The sequence below is a fragment of the Myotis daubentonii genome, chromosome 1 (assembly GCF_963259705.1).
Source record: "Myotis daubentonii chromosome 1, mMyoDau2.1, whole genome shotgun sequence".
Classification (NCBI taxonomy): Eukaryota; Metazoa; Chordata; class Mammalia; order Chiroptera; family Vespertilionidae; genus Myotis; species Myotis daubentonii.
In genome coordinates, this window is record NC_081840.1 from 32,921,788 (window position 1) to 32,943,059 (window position 21,272).

General features: G+C 40.5%; 1 protein-coding gene and 1 non-coding gene across 3 annotated transcripts in view; one reads left to right on the top strand and one right to left on the bottom strand.

Moving 5' to 3' along the window:
* Positions 1-21,272, bottom strand: part of MNAT1 (MNAT1 component of CDK activating kinase) — a 214,358-nt gene that overhangs the window by 25,910 nt on the left and 167,176 nt on the right. The gene's annotated exons all lie outside the window — the stretch shown is intronic.
* LOC132223692 (U6 spliceosomal RNA) lies at positions 12,056-12,162 on the top strand. Its single transcript, XR_009450507.1, has one exon. It is a non-coding gene; the product is annotated as a U6 spliceosomal RNA (small nuclear RNA).

Sequence of the window (21,272 nt, forward strand, 5' to 3'; positions counted from 1 at the left end):
TAAATATGAGATTCCACTTCACACACTCACTAGGATAATTATAATAAATTTTAAAAAGGAAAATAAGTGTTGTTGAGGATGTGGAGAGATTAGAACCCTTGTACATTGCTAGTAGGAATGAAAAATGGTTCAGCTGCTATGGAAAACAGTTTGGTAGTTCCTCAAAAAGTTAAATATACCACATGACCCTGCAATTCCACTCCTCAGTATAAACTCCAAAGAACTAAAAAGTACTGAAATAAATACATGTAGAGGTAGGTTTATAGCAGCACTTTTCACAATAGCCAAAAGGCAGGAACAGCCCAAACTTCCATCAATAAATGAATGTATATACAAATCGTGGTCTATCCATTGATATAATATTATTCTCCATAGAAAGGAATGAATTACTGATATTATGTGGATGAAATCAAAAATATCAAGAAAGAAGCCAGACATAAAAGTTCACAAATTGTCTGAAAGATAAACCCATAAAGACAGAAGGAAGATTGGTGGTAATCAGGGGTTGGGGATGAAAAAATTGACAGCAACTACTTAATGGAAAGAGGTGTTTTTGTTGTTGTTACTGTTTAAAAGTTGTACTTTGGAATGATGGAAATGTGTGGAACTAGACATTTGAATGTATTAAATGCCACTGCATTGTTCACTGTAAAGTGGTTAATTTTGTTATGTGAATTTCACCTCAGTAAATTATTAGAAAAAGAAAAAGTGAATGGCAGTCCATTTTCAGCTCAAATAAGGAGTTCAGTATACCTTCAACACATACCAGGACTTAAGACTGGAAATTACACATTTGTTTTTAAAAGTCATTACTATGGCCATGAAAACAAACCCTTTAAGTAAAGTTTAAGAGATTCACCATCTCAGGGCACTGAACAGCAAGAACAAAAAAAGATAGGGGTGGAAGGTTGGGGGATGGTAGGAAAAAAAACAGACGGTTATAATTAGCTAAGTCCCAGTAAAAACCATGGATGGGTTAAGAAAGCCCTACTGACCAGGCCAGAATGCTCTAACTACACTGTTGGGTTTTGGATTGAGTAACAGTTAGGATTCCAACTAAAAACAGATGACACACTCTACTTAGGATAACCTGAGGAGGGTTTATTTACAAAAGGGCTATTTATAGAAGTGAAGATATAGAGAAATAAAGGGATAGGATAGTTCAGTAACCCAGGTAGCAGCAGAGACACTGTCACTGTAAGCTAGAGAAACAAGTTTAGTTCTAACCCCCACCCACTCACTCACCAACCCTCCCCAACCCCAGGGCAAAAAAAAAAAAAAAAAAAAAAGGCGTTTAGAAAGGGCTGTCTTGAAAAGAGTGGTAGATACAGCCAGCATATGCCAACCTGCTATGGAAATCAATACCTTTGTCTCACTCTCCTCCCTCTCTTTGATTTCCTGCTGAGGCTGCCCATTGTCCACCCCTACTCCAACCTGAAAACCTAAAGGCACAGGAGCCACTGATATAGTCCATACACATCAGTATCTCAGGGTAGAGAGCTGGTAGAGAAGAAAGACGAATGGATCTGAAGGAGCTAACAAAAGATACCCATCACGAAAAGTATTCCAAAGTCCTATGTCCCATTCACAGATCTTTAATCAAGAATCCCAAGGTATTAACTCAGTTTCAGAAAGACTAAGATAAATAATTCTTTTTACTTTGGATAGTGAGTGAATATTAGTCTTTGGAGAAGAAGTAAATTGAAACTACATTAGTAATATTTTTGTGTAAGCTGTAATTACATGGATATATAAAGGTTTTATAATTAATGAGGTTTGTATATACTGATTTTCTTTTTAAAATGTTTGAACCACATAAGATAATTTGATTTAGTTAATTTTTAAGTCAGATTATTCTATTTACAGGAGTTTGAGTTCTTGGAAGATTCTGTTAGATTTGTAAAGCAGCTTTATTAGGAATTTGATGTTCCTTAAAAAATCAGACTTTTAAATCTGTAAGTAGAGTTCAAATTAAATTTCTGAGTTAATGAACTTAAGAAAAAATGGTTCTTATTTTATATAAAAATCACTTGATTCATAAATAAAATAAGATCTGAAAATTAAGATTAAAAGCTCAAGAATAGTTAGGTTTGTATTTATAATTTTAATAAGGTATATAGTAATTTATACATCAACTAGAGGCCTGGTGCACAAAATTTGTGCACTGGGGTGGGGGATGGTGTCCCTCAGCCCAGCCCGCAATCCGGGACTGCTGGCTCCCAACCGCTCGCCTGCCTGCCTACCTGATCACCCCTAAACATTCTGCCTGCCAGCCTGATCACCCCCTAACCACTCCCCTGCTGGCCCGATCACTCCCAATTGCCCTCCCCTGTAGGCCATGATTTTGCCCCCAACTGTCCTCTCCTGCGGGCCTGGTCGTCCCTAACTGCCCTCCCCTGCCAGCCTGTTTGCCCCTAACTTCCCTCCCCTGCAGGCCTGGTCCCCCCCAACTGCCCTCCCCTGCCGGCTCGGTCGCCCCCAACGGCCCTCCCCTGTCAGACCGGGCGCCCCTAACTCCCCTCCCCTGCCAGCCTGGGACCCCCCAACTGCCCTCCCCTGCTGACCTGGTCACCCCCAACTGCCCTCCCCTGCCGGCTCTGTCACCCCCAACGGCCCTCCCCTGCCGGCCTGGTTGTCCCTAACTGCCCTCCCCTGCCAGCCTGTTCGCCCCTAACTTCCCTCCCCTGCAGGCCTGGTCCCCCCCCCAACTGCCCTCCCCTGCCGGCCCGGTCCCCCCCAACTTCCCTCCCCTGCTGGCGTGGTCACCCCCAACTGCCCTCCCCTGCCAGCTTGATCACCCACAACTGCCCTCCCCTGCCGGCCATCTTGTGGCGGCCACCTTGTAACCACATGGGGGTGGCCATCTTGTGCGAGGGTGTGATGGTCAATTTGCATATTACCTCTTTATTATCCTATCTAATAAAAGAGAAACATGGTAATTGGCGTACGACCGCTACCCTTCCCATTGGCTAAGCAGCGAGATATGCAAATTAACTGCCAGCCAAGATGGCGGCCGGCAGCCAGGCAGCTTGAAACTAACATGAGGCTTGCTTGCTTCAGTGACGGAGGAAACCAACGCTCCCCACCTGCATTGCCGGCCTCTGAGCCTGCAGTTTAAGAAACATTGTAATGAATATAGAAGCTAAACAAAACCCCAGAAACCTGCTTTCAGCGAGGCCAGGATCTTAGAGCTGGAGTTATACAGTGTTTCGATTATAGAACCGAAACAAACCAGATACCTTCTTTCAGCAGCAGAAGCCTCAGAGCTGGAGCCAGAGCTAAAGCTGGCCCAGAATAAAAAAAAAAAAAAAAAAAAAAAAAAAAAAGACAAAAGGCTGAAAACAGCCCTCAGCCCCTCACCCAGACTGGCCAGGCACCCCAGTGGGGACCCCCACCCTGAAGGGTGTGTGACCAGCTGCAAACAGCCATCATCCCCTCACCCAGGCTGGCCAGGCACCCCAGTGGGGACCCCACACCTGAAGGGTGTGTGACCAGCTGCAAACAGCCATCAGCCCCTCATCCAGGCTGGCCAGGCACCCCAGTGGGGACCCCCACCCTGATCCAGGACACCCTTCAAGGCAAACCAGCCAGCCCCACCCATGCACCAGGTCTCTATCCTATATAGTAAAAGGGTAATATGTCTCCCAGCACCGGGATCAGCGGAGCCGAGAGGCCTTCCGGCACCGGGAACAGCGTGACAGGGGGCAGCGCCCAAACCCCCTGATCGCCCTGCGGCTCTGTGTATGACAGGGGGCGGGGGCACAACCTCCCTATCCGCCCTGCTCTGTTCGTGACAGGGGAAGGCACCCCAAACCCCTGATCAGCCCTGCTCTGTGCCTGATAGGGAGAGCTCCCCAACCCTGATCGCCCTGCGGCTGTGTGTGACAGGATGCGGCGCCTCAACCCCCTGATCAGCCCTGCTCTGTGTGTGACATGGTGCGGCACCCCAAACCCCCCCCCCCCCACGGGCCCTGCTCTGTGTGTGACGGGGTAGAGCCATAACCTCCCCATCAGCCTTGCCCTGAGTGTGAGAGTGGTGGCACCCCAACCAACTGATCGGCCCTTCTCTGTGGGTGATAGAGGGTGGCGCCCCAACCCCCCCCCCCCACGGGCCCTGCTCTGTGTGTGATGGGGTAGAGCCATAACCGCCCCATCGGCCCTGCCCTGAGTGTGACAGTGGCGGCGCCCCAACCCCCTGATCGACCCTGCTCTGTGGGTGATAGAGGGCGGCGCCCCAACCCCCTGATCCGCCCTGCCCTGAGTGTGACAGGGGGCAGTGCCCCAACTCCCCAACCGGCCCTACCCTGAGCGTGACTGAGGGTGGCATCGCAACCTCCCAATCTGCCCTGCTCTGTGCATGACAGGGGAAGGCGCCCCAACTCCCCAATCAGCCCTGCTCTGAGCCCGACCAGGGGCTGCACCTAGGGATTGGGCCTGCCCTCTGCCACCCGTGAGCAGGCCTAAGCCAACAGGTCATTATCTCCCGAGGGGTCCCAGACTGTGAGAGGGCACAGGCCGGGCTGAGGGACCCCCTCTCCCCCCCCCTAGTGCACAAATTTTTGTGCACCGGGCCTCTAGTATAGGATAATTGTGTAAATTCCTTCCAGTACACAACAAAGGCAATACATATTCTATTTACAAGTGATATAAAATAAAATCACACAAAAGATGGGAAAAAAAGATTTTCAGAAAGACCACATACATGGCAAATACTAATAAGAAGGCTAGTTGAACATATTGTTATAGTTTGTTTATAGGTTTAAAATAAGCCACTATTAATAGGAATAGAGAAGAAACCTATACAATAATAAAGGAGTAATCCTCTAAAAAGATTGAATAAATTTGCATGCACCTAAAAAGTAGCCCCAAAACATATGAAGAAAAATAACTGTAGTATCTCTCTGTATTAGTTTTTTATAGTGAGTCAGATAATTTCTTTTGGATAACCTGTCACAAAATGTGACATTTTAATGAAAATTATAAAATAGTAAGGTTTTAAATTTTTAAATTTACTTTCTAAAGTAGAAAAAAGACAATCTCTTTTTTCTTATAAATCATGCTATTACCTTCTACATATATTTGAAATTAAACTTCCCAAAAACATTCATGATCAATAAAGCCCCTTGCCTTCAGCTTTGCTACCTATACCACCCAGATCCATGACATTGCTGAAGTGCTGTACTAACTATCCTTCTACAACAGTATTTCATAAAGTCAACTCCCTACTTGACACCTTTTAATTAGTCTCCCACCATCTACACTATAATAAAATCCAAATTCTTCAGCTTGTCTATTTCTCCATTCTCATCTCTCAGTACCTCTTCTCCCTAACCCCTACCCCACTGATATTTTCTATTCTGGCATCAACAGTCTTTTGGATCAGGCTTCTGAGCCTTCTCATACACTTTTCTTTCTACTTAGAATGTTTTTCTCCTCCTAACAGTCTGGCAAATATCTAGTCATCCTTTGCACCCTACAGACACCACTTCTTGCAAAAGTTTTCTCAGATCAAATTTCCACTCTCCCTCCAAAACAAACATAATGACTGCCTCTTGTATGCTATTTCTGAATTTTATCCAACTTTTAACATAATTCTATTCTGCATTTTTCATATTTTAAAGGGTTTGTAAAATAAGCTTTGGATTGGAAAATCCTTATGTCAGTTTATAGTTTTTATTTCTATTCTAATATAAAATGTTTAAGACTTGCTATAGTTATGAAATAAATGACAAGAAAAAGGAAAATAAATAAAGAGGTCACAAAAACAAATAGTTTCAAAACTGGATACAATGAAAATAATACTAATGTGGAATACTTATTAAATAGTGACAACATACTTTGATAGAAATAAGAACTGGGAGAGCTTTATATACTGAGTGACCAAACAAAGTAAAACTAAATACTTCTTACATTAATGATCTGACACTTTTTTAACGAATAAATGATTTCTCATATACTAGTAGTCTACTTTTTACACTCTATCATTTTAGAAAAGAACATTTAAAGTATACCCCTCCTGATAAACAGTAACCCTTTTGCTAATCAATTTCAAGTGGAGTCAAGCATAACTAGAAAATAACATAGATACTTTATTATGCAATAAGAAAATAGCTTTCAATGCTTTTTAAAAAATATCAGAAGCAAAAGGGATTCTTCATAACTTATATGGCAATAGATTTCTCATACAATATAATCAGGAATGTAAAATTAATTCTTAAAATTTACAAAGTTCTTATTTCTAAGAAATCTACAACACAGTAAGTCCTTCTTTTATCTACAAATCACTTCCATACTACAGGGCTGTATAAACTGAAAGTCTTTGATGAGCAAGGGCACCTGGCTGACCATTTGTCATTTTCTTCAGAATAAGAGCCAGTTAACTGTCTACCTTCTCAACACTACAATACAGAAAACATTCTCCCTCCTTCAATAGTTAATACATTCTGCTTCACTCATATTTTTAGGTCCAAATCACCAGATGCGATAAATTATGAGCTAATCATAGAAATGCCAGAAACAACTGTAAGTAAGCATTTTAATAGCTGCAGGGAACGCAAGGACACTGCAGTCCTAGCTAGAGATCAATAAAAGATCATTCTATGTGCATAATCTATATGGATAACACTTTAGAATTCCAGGATGCCCAAACTCCTATCCCCAACTGAAATTCCTGTAGAACTTTAAGCCTATCTGAATCTGTTCCAAAGTAGAAAGAATATACACTTTGAAGTTCTAGGTTTAAATCTTTGTTTCCAAAACTCTATGGCTTTGGAAAATTATTTAGCCTCTTTTAAAGCCGGGTCTCCTTATCTATAAAATCATGACAATTTACCAATCAGAGGGTTGTTGTGCAATGAATTAATGTAATATAAATGCTTAATACAGTGTCTGGCAAAGAGTGGGTGTGTTCAATATTCCGTGTTAGGAGCTAGGACTGTATATGCTCAAAATTAGTTCTCTTTCTTAATTCCATCCTCTGAACCCCAATAGTACTCTGTATTTTCTTATGGTTCTTACTTTCTACCTTGTCTTACAGATAAGTGTGCGACTAGTCTAAGCTCTGAGAGCAGAAACCATGTTTAATACATATTCTAATTTTTCACAATGTCAAATACATCATGTACCCAGAAGTACACTCAACAATATTTTTAAATGAATTAAAAATATTGGAGAATTAAAAATATTGGAAAATAAAAGATACTACTCCATGTTTAAAGGGAAAACAGCAAGACATCTGGAAGTTAATACAAAATAGTTTTCATTTCCTTCAACTAATGAAAAATTATTATCAGTAAGAATCAGAATGCCAACTTTTCATCAATGCTACATCTTAGTATAGTCTTATACTTTACATATCAATTATGTAATGTTTTGTGTGTGCTTCTTAACAGCAATTGCCTGAAAAGTGACCACTGACTACATAACACAAATGATCCTTCCTCTTTAAATATAGTCGGTAGATATAGTCACCCTAATTGGTGAAGGAAGGAAGGAAGGAAGGAAGGAAGGAAGGAAGGGAGGGAGGGAGGGAGGGAGGGAGGGAGGGGAGAAACAATTTTACCTAGATGATTTCTGGGGTTCATTTAAAACTCAGCTAATTTTTCTGCAATAAACAAGACAAATTATTAAGATTTAATATAAACACCTAAGTTACAAACCAGAAGAACAGTATATACAAGTTGGTTTTTCCAAATCAGTACTACACATTCTCTTTACATCATACCCTAGTATTATTTAACACATATATTTTTTGCTGGTATCAATGAGTACATAGTTAAAACATTTACCAGATGCTTTTCCTTTTAAAGATGCCTATCTAACTGCAGTGGGTGTGGAAGTAGAACTTGGTGGTGGTGGTGGTGGTGGTGGTGGTAGTGGTGAGGACAACAGCAAGAGCCGTTACCATTTATTAAGGGCTTACTATGTGCCCAATATTGTCCTAAGCCCCTTAACACTTTATCTCATTGTTCCACACAACAGCCCTACAAAGTAGGTATTACATTTCTCCATTTAAGATGTGATGAAACTAAAGCTGAGAGAGGTTAAGCCATTTGTGAAATGTTACACAACTAATATGTGATGGAGTAAGGTTTAGAACCTACTAAGCATGACAACTCCATAGCTTCCCTCACATTTATGCCTCAATTTTACCATCTAAAATACAAAAAAAGAAAAAATAACTAATCAACAAATACAGCTGTATTCGGGTACAGAAAATTCTACTTTACCAGAATCCCTTTCAGGAAAAGCACTATTTGTATTTTTACTCTTTATTTGTTTCGAAGGAAACCCTTGATAATCTGGGGAAGGTGAAATACCCTGTCCCTCCTAATAACACTTAAATGTGGGAGAAATTGCCCTGTATGAGATAAAGGAAGGAATTTCTTTAAGTTACTTAAAAGGGAAAGAAAAATGGAGAGAGATGGGAGAAAGAAGAGGTGAAATGCAAACCAAGTGACATAATACTGTAGTTGCAGGTAGGTGATATGATCCCTCTTTTTGTAACACTTAAATCTTCAGGAAAATGTGAGCAGACTTCTGGGGAGTCCACAGAAAAGACAAAGTTGTATATCCAAGGTATGACAAAGCTCTATATCTACAGGGTGAGAGAGAGCCTCTTAAAGGAATACCACATCACAGAGGTAGAGCAGAGAGGTAAACAAGAGAAAGCAACAAAATTATGTGGAGGACTCTAGATGCCATTCTTTTTACTAAGTAACAAAGAAGGGCATATCTTTTCCTCCTATAACAACTAAAACTGTCATTAAATAAAAAAGTGGGGAATTAGTCAATCATGGTCCTTCCCCTTTTTCCTTACATTGTTCCTTAAATTCTTACCTATGATTTTGCCATGGTTTCGTTAAGAGCCCGAATGAAATCATTGAAACAAAACTTCTTATCTGCTCCTTTGTCTACTTAAAATATTAGAACACCATAGTAGTTTTCCTCAAAGATAAACTAAATCTTTATTTAAGTAAGTAGAAGACAAATGCTTAACTAAATGCTCCCCAATAAATTCCAAAACTCTAAGGAAAAATGGCAAGACAACCATTTATCATTGAATTAATATACCTAGTTGATCAAACTGGGGGTGGGGGAAGAAAAGGTAAGAAAACTCAACAGACCTAAAAACAATAGAATATTAATAAATTCTAAGGGAATAGACTTTCCATATATTACCTCATTTAGTACTCAAAACAACCTTATAAGATAGGTGTTATTATGTCTATTTTATAAAGGAGAAACTGACACTGAATGATTAAGTAACTTATTTCAGATTATAACCAAGCAAGGACACAGTCAGGATTTAAACCTCAGCAATCTAACTCCAAAAGCCCTCCTCACAACATCTGTACTGTACTACAACTTATTATTTGCAAAGTAATTTACATGTCTTCAAAGATTTGTTTTTAAGATTACTGATATAGCCTGGCCGCAAGGCTCAGTGGTTGAGCATCAACCTATGAACCAGTAGGTCACAGTTCGATTTCGGTCAGGGCACTGGCTCAATCCCCAATAGGGGGCGTGCAGGAGGCAGCCAGTCAATGATTCTCTTTCATCACTGATGTTTCTCTCTCTCTCTCTCTCTCTCTCTCTCTCTTTCTTTCTCTTCCTCTCTGAAATCAATAAGCATATTTTTTTAAAAAATTACTTATCAAATCAAATTTTCTGGAAATAAAGTATAACAGAGTGTACGAAATTATGGTACAAAATCACTAACATTTAGCTATTTAGAAACTAGCATAACCTCTGACACATGGCTTTAAAAATGATAAATGCTAGCCCTGGCAAGGTAGCTCAGTTGGCTAGAACGTTGTCCCAATATATCAGGGTTGCATTTTTTAGCATCACAGATAAGATACAGTTAAACAATAAGTCTATGGTATGCTTAACTGTCTTTGGAATTAATGTCAATAGTGCAGACTAAGATTCTTAAGTAAGTGACATTAAATATGGGTATTACACATATAGTACTTAACTCTTTAAAAGTAATGTCCTAAAGCAGCGGTTCTCAACCTGTGGGTCACGACCCCTTTGGCGGTCAAACGACCCTTTCACAGGGGTCGCCTAAGACCATCCTACATATCAGATATTTACATTACGATTCATAATAGTAGCAACATTACAGTTATGAAGTAGCAATGAAAATAATTTTAGGGTTGGGTCACAACATGAGGAACTGTATTTAAAGGGCCAGAAGGTTGAGAACCACTGTCCTAAAGGGTTAAACTAAAAGGAATCTAACACTTAAAAGAATACAAAGTAAAAAACAAATAGCTAAAATACATGAACATTCCACCTGTAGTATTTCCTTGAGCCATTTAATTATTATTCAACCATATCTCTAAGGAAAGGGGGAAAAGCCCAAAATTTCTAAAAATTGTAACTCCTTCTTAAAAACAAAATAAAATGCTAAACTAAGTACAATTAACAGTTCTGAAATGCAATTAAATTTATGATGAACCAAGACTGGACACCCATGGCATACCTTAAGGTTGTTGTAGTTTTGCAAGAAAAAAAAAACTAAATATAATTCTCTTAAAAAGTATTTTTTTAATGAAACACATTTTAAGAAATAAAAATGAATAAGAAACTAATTTATCAGTCTAATTTTAAGCTGCACTTAACATAAGAAAAAAGGTAATGGAACTTAAATAAAACTTGTTTGAGAGAAATCATTTCCCAAAATTAAGTAATAATAAATTCCTGCTGTTGTTGGGTGGAAAAGTATTAGTACTAAATGAAAGTGCCTGCATGCTTTGGTAAGAAAACTTCATTTTTCCCATCTGCAACTGGAACCAATATCATGCCAATTTGAAAGTACCTGTCTTTTATAAAGCTACAAAGCAGGAAGTAGAAATGAAAAATGCAGTTGCGTCCATAAAATGAAAGGAATCCTCTGTCATTTGTTTCTGTTTGGTATCCTTGGTCAAATAAGTTATAGAAAATAAAATAAAAAACAAATGGCAATTCAAAAATCTATTGATCATCATAAAAGTAAAATTAACATAATAATAACTAATACTGAGAGGTTCAACTTGTTTTGAAAAATAAAGCTATGATTTTTAAACACTAACGCAAATGTATACAAGTAGAAATACACCAAATGATTAAAAGAGAATTGCCATTTAAAAAAAATATTTTAATCGATTTTTATAAAGAGAGGAATAGAGAGGGAGAAAGAGCAACATCAATGCCAAAACGACACATGGAATGGCTGCCCATAACATGGGCATGTGCCCTCACCAGGAATTGAACCAGCAACCCTTTGGTGCACCAGATGACCCCCAACCAACTAAGCCATGCTGGGTAGGGCCAGATTTTGCCATTTTTAAACATGATGGAGAATGGCTCTGGTCACTCAGTGAAGATGATACTGCGCCCCACAAATTAAAAAAACAAAAACAAAAGGAAAATGAGCAGGTGTGGAATGTTAATCTGATACAATAAAATATTTTGTGTCACTGACTATATATCTTACAAAATTTGCATATTTATAATCTCAGATTATCAACAAGTAGAACTGAGTAAAATGACAAACCCAAAGACGGTCTTTGAAAGAGCTTTTGGTCTCCTCAGACAGATCACCAGCTGCCGAATGAAGAACAAGATAAAGGAAAAAAGAAAAAAACTTTGCTTTTCTAGACAGGAAAGTCCAAAATACAAAGCAAAAATAAATACCACATGGGGGTAAAAAATTGATAATCCTATATAATAAAAGGCTAATATGCAAATTGTCCCCTCAACTGGGAGTTTGACCAGGGGTGGGGCCGGCCCACCAACCTCCCGAGTCCCCTCCCTGTGGCTGGACCGGCCTGATCGCCCCGATTGGGGCAGGCTGGTTGGACCCCATCTGTGCATGATTTCGTGCACCAGGCCTCTAGTTAAATATAAAATGTGTGAAAACTAATGACCTTATAATATGTAGTTTGGACTAGTAAAAATAAGTTTGAACCTTCTAGAAATGGAAATATTTAAATACAAGCTATCCTATGAACAAAGAGCATGCTTAGTTCCTAAAATTATTGAACAAAACATTTAAAACATTTAGATAGTGCTCACTTCGGCAGCACATATACTAAAATTGGAACAATACAGAGAAGATTAGCAAGGCCCCTGCACATAGATGACATGCAAATTCGTGAAGCATTCCATATTTTAAAAATAAATAAATAAACAAATAAATCTATAATAATAAAAGCGTAATATGCTAATTAGACCACATGTCCTTCTGGATGAAGCCAGGGCTACAAGGGAAGCCCGGATACTGGGTGCCTGCCAGCAGCTGGAGGGAAACCCAGGTGCCAGGTGCCAGCGGGAGGCCGGAGGGAAGCCCAGGTCCCGGGTGGCAGCCGGAGGCTGGAGGGAAGACCGGGTTCTGGGTGCCAGAGGGAAGCCAGTGCTGGCAGCCGGGGGAAGGAAGGCCTACTCTTGCATGAATTTCATGCATCGGGCCTCTAGTAAAAAAATAAAATATTTAGATACTTAGTTGTTTATCTAATAAAAATAATTAATTCACCATTATTTTTTAAACATGATTTTGAGAGTGTTTAAAAATCTTTTACCTTGAAAACTGTGCAATTCTTCTCAGCCACCAACAACACAACTATCCTGAACATTTAGGGTTTCCGCATATTAAATGAACAAGTTAAGTCTAAGATATTTATCTATAGCCAGATTTCTAAAATAAAAAGACAGACAAAAACTGGAGAAATATCATGAATACAAATATCATGAACAGCATTAAGTTACCCCCCAATGCGGCAATGGGCTTTATTATGACAGAAGTTTTTACTCTCTACCTACTTTGGTCCCACCCAGCAGCTGTGGCAAGTGGTGGTAGTGAATCAGAAGGAAGTGGCAGCTGCACATACTCTCTGGCAGCAGAATAAATGTGGTCCTTGTCCCTCACTGACTTCTCTTCCTGCACCCCACACAGTAGACAACAAGAGTGAGCAGGCAGAAAGAAAGCCTGAAGCAGCTGCCTTAATCATTCAGATGCTTGCTGCAGCTCTCACACACAGTCTTGTGTCCCACTGTCATATTCTGTAGGCCGTGCAAAACTTTGAAGGAGGCCTTCTCCCTCTGAAAGTCACCATAATTGGCCAGACATTCAAGCCAAAAACCATGGCATTTTCCTAGACAATTCTTTACTTACACGTGAAGTTAGTTGCCAAGTCCTACTAATTCTGTCCCTTAAATCTCAAATTCATTCTCTTAACTCCATCCTAACTTTTCAGACATCTCTATTTTTGGCTCTCTATATTTTTTTTCAGCCTACTCAAATACATCCTCCACATTGCTGCCTTCAGAAGTATTTTTCTAAAATGTAAATCTTTGTGTATGCCACTTATTAAAAGGTCTTCAACAGCTCCCTGTAACTAAAAAGGCATGGTCCAGAGACCAGCTATAAGGAAAAATGGTTTTTCTATCTTGATTTAAGACACACAGAAATAAACGTGGAAAACGTGTATCATCCCAAATACTTAATATGGCAAATAAGACTTCATTATCTGGACTCCAACTAGTTTCTTGCCCCTCTGTTACAACCCCTTTGCGCTACCCAGACTGAACTACTTGTATTTCCACCGTGCTCTTTCAAATCTCCTTGTCTATGTATGCACTATAGGCTCAAATTTATCCTTTACAAGGGAGATGGAATTCCACCATCTCCACAAAGCCTTCCTTGACAGTCTCCCATCTAATGGTATGCTTGCTTACATAAGAGGCTCCTTTTCCAGATATCAGCTCTTGAAGGAAGAACCATGGGTGACTGATGTTCATAACTTTAGTACCCAGCAGGATTATATTTAATACACTTCAGAAGGAAGAAAAATCTTGGCACTTGGCACTCTCATACCTCTTTCTGCTATGCCTAAGTGGTCTTCTGTTTGAAAGGTCATTTCAGAACATCTGTGCTTTCAAGATTTCAAGACACTTTGGGATAAGATGTGATGTGATGCACTGAGTGGAAAAACTTAAAATGAATAAGAGATGTTCCCAGATTTAGAAGAATTTACAGTCTACAGGGGAAAACAGACTAAAAAATATAAAGAAGATAAGTCTTTGGTAACAAGGATTTTGAAGGAGGATGTCTTCTTAAGCAAATACTCTGGAATTAACTGATGACAGTATTTGTAACACAGCCAAAACTAAACACTGCCTCAATGACCTCTAATTTTTGACCTGGAAAAGTAATTAAGGGAGCAGTTTTGCTTTACCAAGGCATGTTATATTTTTCTGACCTTTGAATACAAAGATTTTGGATTTGAAGACTAAAACAAAATTTAGACTTCTTGACATTAGAAATTTAGGTGTTTGCTTATTTTGAGGTTGAAAGAGGGTGGTTCCTGTCAAAATGTTTCCTTGCTAAGGATCTTGGATCTAAAACAGTAATAACAAATATATTTTAAAGATTTAATTATAAATTGACAGAAAAGATGTGATATGTTTCCTTATAGTTTTCACATTTAAAATTAAACATTCATCAAACATAATACACACCACTGTCTAACACTCACTATTCCAGATAGGTTCAAAGCTAAAAACGTAATTCAGGAAAAGAAAAGACAACATTCCTCAGGTCAAAGAAAAATTCAGGGCTCAAAATCACATAACTTTGCTTATAGTAAGAATTACTGGGATAATATGTAAAACACATGGTTTTTTAAAGGGAATTCAACCAAGAAAGTGAGGAGATAGAAGAAGAGGGCAGGATAGTCAGAGGCAGGGATCAGGGGGTGAGGAGGAAATAAAACTGAGGAACCTAACCAACCCCGAGGGAGTTGCTGCTAAGGCAAACCAGCTGGTGGAAAAGAAGGGTACACACAGGAGGCATGAGCTCCAAAATGTATGGATGTTGCCCAGCCAGCATGGCTCAGGGATTGAATGTCAACCTATGGACCAGAAGGTCACAGTTTGACTTCTGGTCAGGGCACATGCTCAGGTTATGGGCTTGATCCCCAGTATGTGATGTACAGAAGGCATCCAATCAATGATTCTCTCTGATCATTGATGTTTCTATCTCTCCCTCTTCCTTCCTCTCTAAAATCAATAAAAATCTATTTTAAAGTAAATAAATAAATAAATAAATAGATGGATAAATAAATAAATAAATAAAATGTATGGATGTTGCTAAGATAGGCAGCTTGCAGATAACCAATCACAAGTCAGTGAGGCATATAATCAATCCCAAGGATGTTGCTAAGCCAGAATTCTTTTACATAACCAATCAGGAGCTAGGAAAGCATATATCCATCCCTAGACAAAAAAGTATGCTCTCTTATTCTCTCTCTTCCGCACTGGGTTCCTGGCTCTCCTATGGCAGGAGATATGCTCCCCTGCGCCCACATGGCTTATGGCTATGTGGGACTCCACACATGGACTAATGGACTTTATAATTAGCTTGGATACTGAACTACACCCGGCTGCAACATGGAACCAACTCTAGACACTGGCTTGCTTTTGGAACCCCAGATGCACCTTTTCCAGGACTGGCTTCTCTCAATAAACTTTGCTTCTGCTAACGGTTTTTGTCTGCAAATTTTTGTCTGCAAAACAACAAACTCGGACCCGACCACCACATTTTGGTTTCAAAAGGATATTATTTTCAATAAATAGTATTGGAACAGTTGGGTATCTATGTACAAAAAAGATGAACTTGGATTTATATATCACACAATACACAAAAATTAACTAGACATAGCTCAGATACCTAAATGTAGGAGTTAAAACTATAAACCTTATAAAGGAAAACACAGCAGGAAATCTTCATGGTCTTCAGTTAGGCAAAGGTATGTTAGATATGACACACAATGAAAGAAAAAAAATTGGTAAGGTGAACTTCATCAAAATTCAATTTATACTTAAATGGACACCATCAAAATATGAAAAGATAACCACATTTGGGGAGAAAACATTGACAAGTTACATATCTAATAAAGAATTGGTATCTAGTCCATATAAACAACTCTTATAACTTAAGACAAATGACCAAATTTTAAAGCAGGTAAAAGATCTGAATAAACATTCCAACAAAGATGATGTTAAACGGTTAACAAGAATATAAAAAAGGAGAAACCAATATGGCGGCATAGGTAAACACCGGAAAATTACTGCCTCCGACAACAACTTCAAAAATATAACAAAAAGACAAAACAGACATCACCCAGAACTACAGGAAGGCTGGCTGAGTGGAAATTCTACAACTAGAAGGAAAGAGAAAAGCACACTGAGACTCAGAGGAGCTGCGGAAGTAAAGTGCAGAGGTACGGAGGCTCGAGCGCGGGCGGAAAGAGGCTGGCAACTGAGGACGCGGCTGTCTTTTTGAATTGGGAGGGAATCACAAGCTCCCGACTGCTCTGAACTCCAGTTCCGGGAAGTCTCTGGGGACCCAGGACTCATAGGGGAGAAACTGGACTGTCTGGCAGCAGGCAGAACTCGGAACTTTCCGGTGGCTTTCCCTCAGCGGTGCTTGCAGCAATTACCGGGACACTGAGACGCAGGGCCCTTAGGGCAGGGCTGAGGATCAGCCATAGTTGCTTGCTCCACCCTGTTGATTCTGAGACCCTGCCCCACCCAGGCTGCAGCAGAGGCTTTTGCATATGAATGCCTTGGCCCTTTGCAATCTGAAAATTACCTAACAAATTGCAGCTGGGCCAGACAGACCCAGAACTTTCAAGAGAAAGCCAAAGGCCCCACAGCAGCTTGCATTGATTCACAGCTGGGCCTCATCTGGGCACCTCCAAACCCCCAAAAAAGGAAGGGGAATCTGCAGATCTCTTCGTGGCTCCTGCTGGGTAGCCTCAGGCAGAGGCTAAATTAGCACCTCCTTAGATCCAAGAGCTAGTGTACCCAAGTGGTCAGATTGGGACCATCCAGATTACAACTCCTCAGATCCATAAGGAACACACTCAGGGGGCAGACTCAATGAGCACCAAAGCTCTACTGCAGCAAGCCTTGCCCCAGAAGGGTGTCTTCAGCACAGAAGTTCTCCCACTGCAGACACAGCGGATTCTCACAGCCAATTGGCCTGGAGGTCAATTCCTCCCAGTGATGCCTACAACAATCAAGGCTTAACTACAACAAGACTGTGCACAAAGCCCACAAAGGGGTGCACCAAGAGTGTCCACCTCAGGTAATTGGGGAGGCTGAGACACTAGGCCCTATAGGACACCTAGTACACAAAGCCACTCTACCAACACAGGGAAGCATAAAAAATGCGGAGACAAAAAAACAGGTCACAAATGACAGAAATGGAGGAAAGCAAATGACTGGATATAGAGTTCAAAACCACGGTTATAAGGTTTTTCAAGAATTTTCTGGAAACCGCCGATAAATTTGGTGAGACCCTGGAGGATATGAAAAAAGACCAACTAGAAATTAAGCATACACTGACTGAAATAAAGAATAATATACAGAGATCCAACAGCAGACAAGAGGACCCCAAGAATCAAGCCAAAGATTTGAAATACGAAAAAACAAAAAATACCCAACCAGAAAAGAAAAAAGAAAAAAGAATCCAAAAATATGAAGGTAGTGTAAGAAGCCTCTGGGACAACTTCAAGCATACCAACATCAGAATTATAGGGGTGCCAGAAGAAGAGAGAGAGCAAGATATTGAAAACCTATTTGAAGAAATAATGACAGAAAACTTCCCCCACCTGGTGAAAGAAATAGACTTACAGGTCCAGGAAGTGCAGAGAACCCAAAACAAAAGGAATCCAAAGAGGACCACACCAAGACACATCATAATTAAAATGCCAAGAGCAAAAGACAAAGAGAGAATCTTAAAAGCAGCAAGAGAAAGAAACTCAGTTATCTACAAGGGAATACCCATACGACTGTCAGTGGATTTCTCAACAGAAACTTTGCAGGCCAGAAGGGAATGGCAAGAAATATTCAAAGTGATGAATGCCAAGAACCTACAACCAAGATTACTTTATCCAGCAAAGCTATCATTCAGAATTGAAGGTCAGATAAAGAGCTTCACAGATAAGAAAAAGCTAAAGGAGTTCATCACCACCAAACCAGCATTATATGAAATGCTGAAAGGTATTCTTTAAGAAGAGGAAGAAGAAAAAGGTAAAGATAAAAATTATGAACAGCAAATACATATCTATCAACAAGTGAATCTAAAAATCAAGGGAATAAAAAATCTGATGAACAGAGTAAACTGGTGAATATAATAGAACCAGGGGCATGGAAAGGGAGTGGACTGACAATTCTTGGGGGGAAAGGGGTGTGGGGGTGCAGGAAGAGACTGGACAAAAATCGTACACCTATGGATGAGGACAGTGGGAGGGTTAAGGGCAGAGGGTGGGGTGGGAACTGGGTGGAGGAGAGCTATGGGGGGAAAAAAAGAGGAACATCTGTAATAATCTGAACAATAAAGATTTAATTTAAAAAAAAGAATATAAAAAGATGCTCAACATTATTAGTCACTAGAGAAGTACAAATTAAATCTGCAATAGGATACCACTTTCACTCACTAGAAGGGTTACAATCAAAATGACAAATAATAATATAATTGGACCATGCACACACCTGGGCAAAAGGCAATAGCTCCTCAGAACTGTATTCTATTTTTGGAATTTAAAACATTTTGCAACTTTTCAAAAGCTAAACAGAAGCTCACCCACCTCTTCCTTTACCACATTTTTTTAATGACAGGGAATAATAAAATTTCCCAAATGGGTAAAGCTTGTGTCTGTATTTTATGTCTAGGCTTAAGTGAGTATCCCAACTTGAGGGTCATTTCCAGAGGCAAATAAGGAAAAGGTCCCCTCAGGGAAGGAATTATATCTCTGAAAGCCACAACATTAGAAGACTTGGTTCTCCTTTTGAATGTGTAAATCAACAACTCTTTATAGAAAGAACTAGAGGCCTGGTGTAGGGACGGGGGAGTGTTCCTGAGCCCGGTCTGCACCCTCTTGCAATCCAGGACCCCTTGGGGATGTCTGACTGCTGGTTTAGGCCCGATCTCGCAATCCAGGACCACTGGCTCCTAACGGCTCACCTGCCTGCCTGCCTGCCTGATCGCCCCTAACGACTTGTCTGCCTGCCTGATTGCCCCTAACTGCTCGCCTGCCTGCCTGATAGCCTCTAACCACTCTGCCTGCCTGCTTAATCACCCCTAACTGCTTACCTGCTGCCTGATCACCCCTAACCACTCGCCTGTCTGCCTGATTGCCCCTAACTGCTCGCCTGCCTGCCTGATCACCCCTAACCACTCTGCCTGCCTGATTGCCCCTAACCACTCTGCCTGCCTGCCTGATTTCCCCTAACCACTCTGCATGCCTGCCTGATCGCCCCTAATCACCTCTGCCTCAGCCCCCTGCTGTGGCGGCTTCATCCAGAAGGACATCCGGAATGACGTCCAGAAGGTCATTCAGCTGTCCAGTCTAATTAGCATATTACGCTTTATTATTATAGATAAGGGTTATTCCCAAGATAATGAATTCATCTCATATCTGGAGAAGACTTTTTAAATGCTAAGGTTTCTAAACAGAGAGTGGGACCAAATGAACAGCATTATGATTAAAGTCCACAATCAAGACTGAAGCTGCATCAAAAGACCTCCATTGCTAAATTATTTCTGACTAAGCCTACTCTGACTCAGTGAACCAGAGGCCTTTACCTCTATGCTGGCATGTCTGTAATAACATGATATGTGTTCTTGAAAGACCTCACATTCTGCTAAATATATACATTAAAATTATGGGTAAAACTGAATTTAGAAAGTCCACACACCACCTATGCAGGCTTCATAATCAGAGCACTAACAAAAACATTAACAATCCTCCCAAAAGTATTAGCATAGTTTATGCCTGTGTGGCTCAGTTGGTTGAGCATCCTCCCACGCACTAACAGGTCACCAATTCAATTCCAGGGTTGTGGGCTCAATCCCCAGTAGAGGGCATGTAGAAGGCAGCCAATTGATGTTTCTCTCTCACATCCATGTTTCCTTCTCTCCCTTTCCCTTCCTCTTTCTTTAAAATCAATAAAAACATATTATTTTTTAAAGGTTGGTTAAAGTCCAAATAAATAAAGTAAATGAGAATGAATATCCTGTATAATACTTTATTCATTTTTCTATGACTTGCTGCACTCAGCTATGTTAATGTATCTATATTTCTGAATTCATCTGCTATTACTCCACAGAGTAACACATTTACATGCTGGGAAAGATCATTCAATCTGTGTCCCAGTTGTCAATTCTTCCTCACCCATTCCCTGGCTTGCTTTACACAGACCTCCAATGTTGGACACCTGTCAGTGATCACATTTGTGGAGCTCTCTGAGATTATTTTTCTCTGTAGAGGTTTAGTACTTTGAGAGTCGAGGAAGGGGGTGCTGTTTGTCAGGATGGTCTTACAACACAACAGAGAGATTTAATATATTTCTATTTCTTAATTTTTGCATTTTTAATTTATTGATTTCAGAGAGAGGGACAGGGAAGGAGGGAGGGAGGCAGGGAGGGAGAGAGGGAGGGAGGGAGGGAGGGAGGGAGAGGGAGGGGGAGAGAGAGGGAGGGAGGGAGAGGGAGGGGGAGAGAGAGGGAGGGGGAGAGAGAGGGAGGGGAAGAGAGAGGGAGAGAGAGAGATTTGTTGTTCCACCCACCCATTTATGCATTCTTTTGGTTGATTCTTATATATGCCCTGATTGGGGATTAAACCCACAATCTTGGCGTATCGGGAAGACACTAACCAACTGCGCTGCCTGTCCAGGGCTTTTTTTAAAAATATATTTTATTGATTTTTTTACAGAGAGGAAGGGAGAAAGACAGAGAGTTGGAAACATCGGTGAGAGAGAAACATCAATCAGCTGCCTCCTGCACACTTCCTACTGGAGATGTGCCCGCAACCAAGTTACATGCCCTTGACCGGAATCGAACCTGGGACCTTTCAGTCCGCAGGCCAACGCTCTATCCACTGAGCCAAACCGGTTATAGCAGGCTTTTTTAAAAAAGTTTTTATTGATTTCAGGGAGAGGAAGATAAAAACATCAATGATGAGAGAGCAAGTTTGATCGGCTTCCCCCTACTGGGGATGAGCGAGCAACCTGGGCATGTGCCCTGACTGGGAATTGCACAGGGTCACCTCTTGGTGCATGGGACGATGCTGAACCAACTGAACCACACTGGTTGTGCCAGGTCTTATCTCTTAATTTTAAAATTGGCTGAAAGAATATTTCATTTTTTTCAAATTCAAAAACAATGTCTCTTGATTTAATTTTTCTTACTGAAGCTCCAGATAGAAAAAAAAAAATTC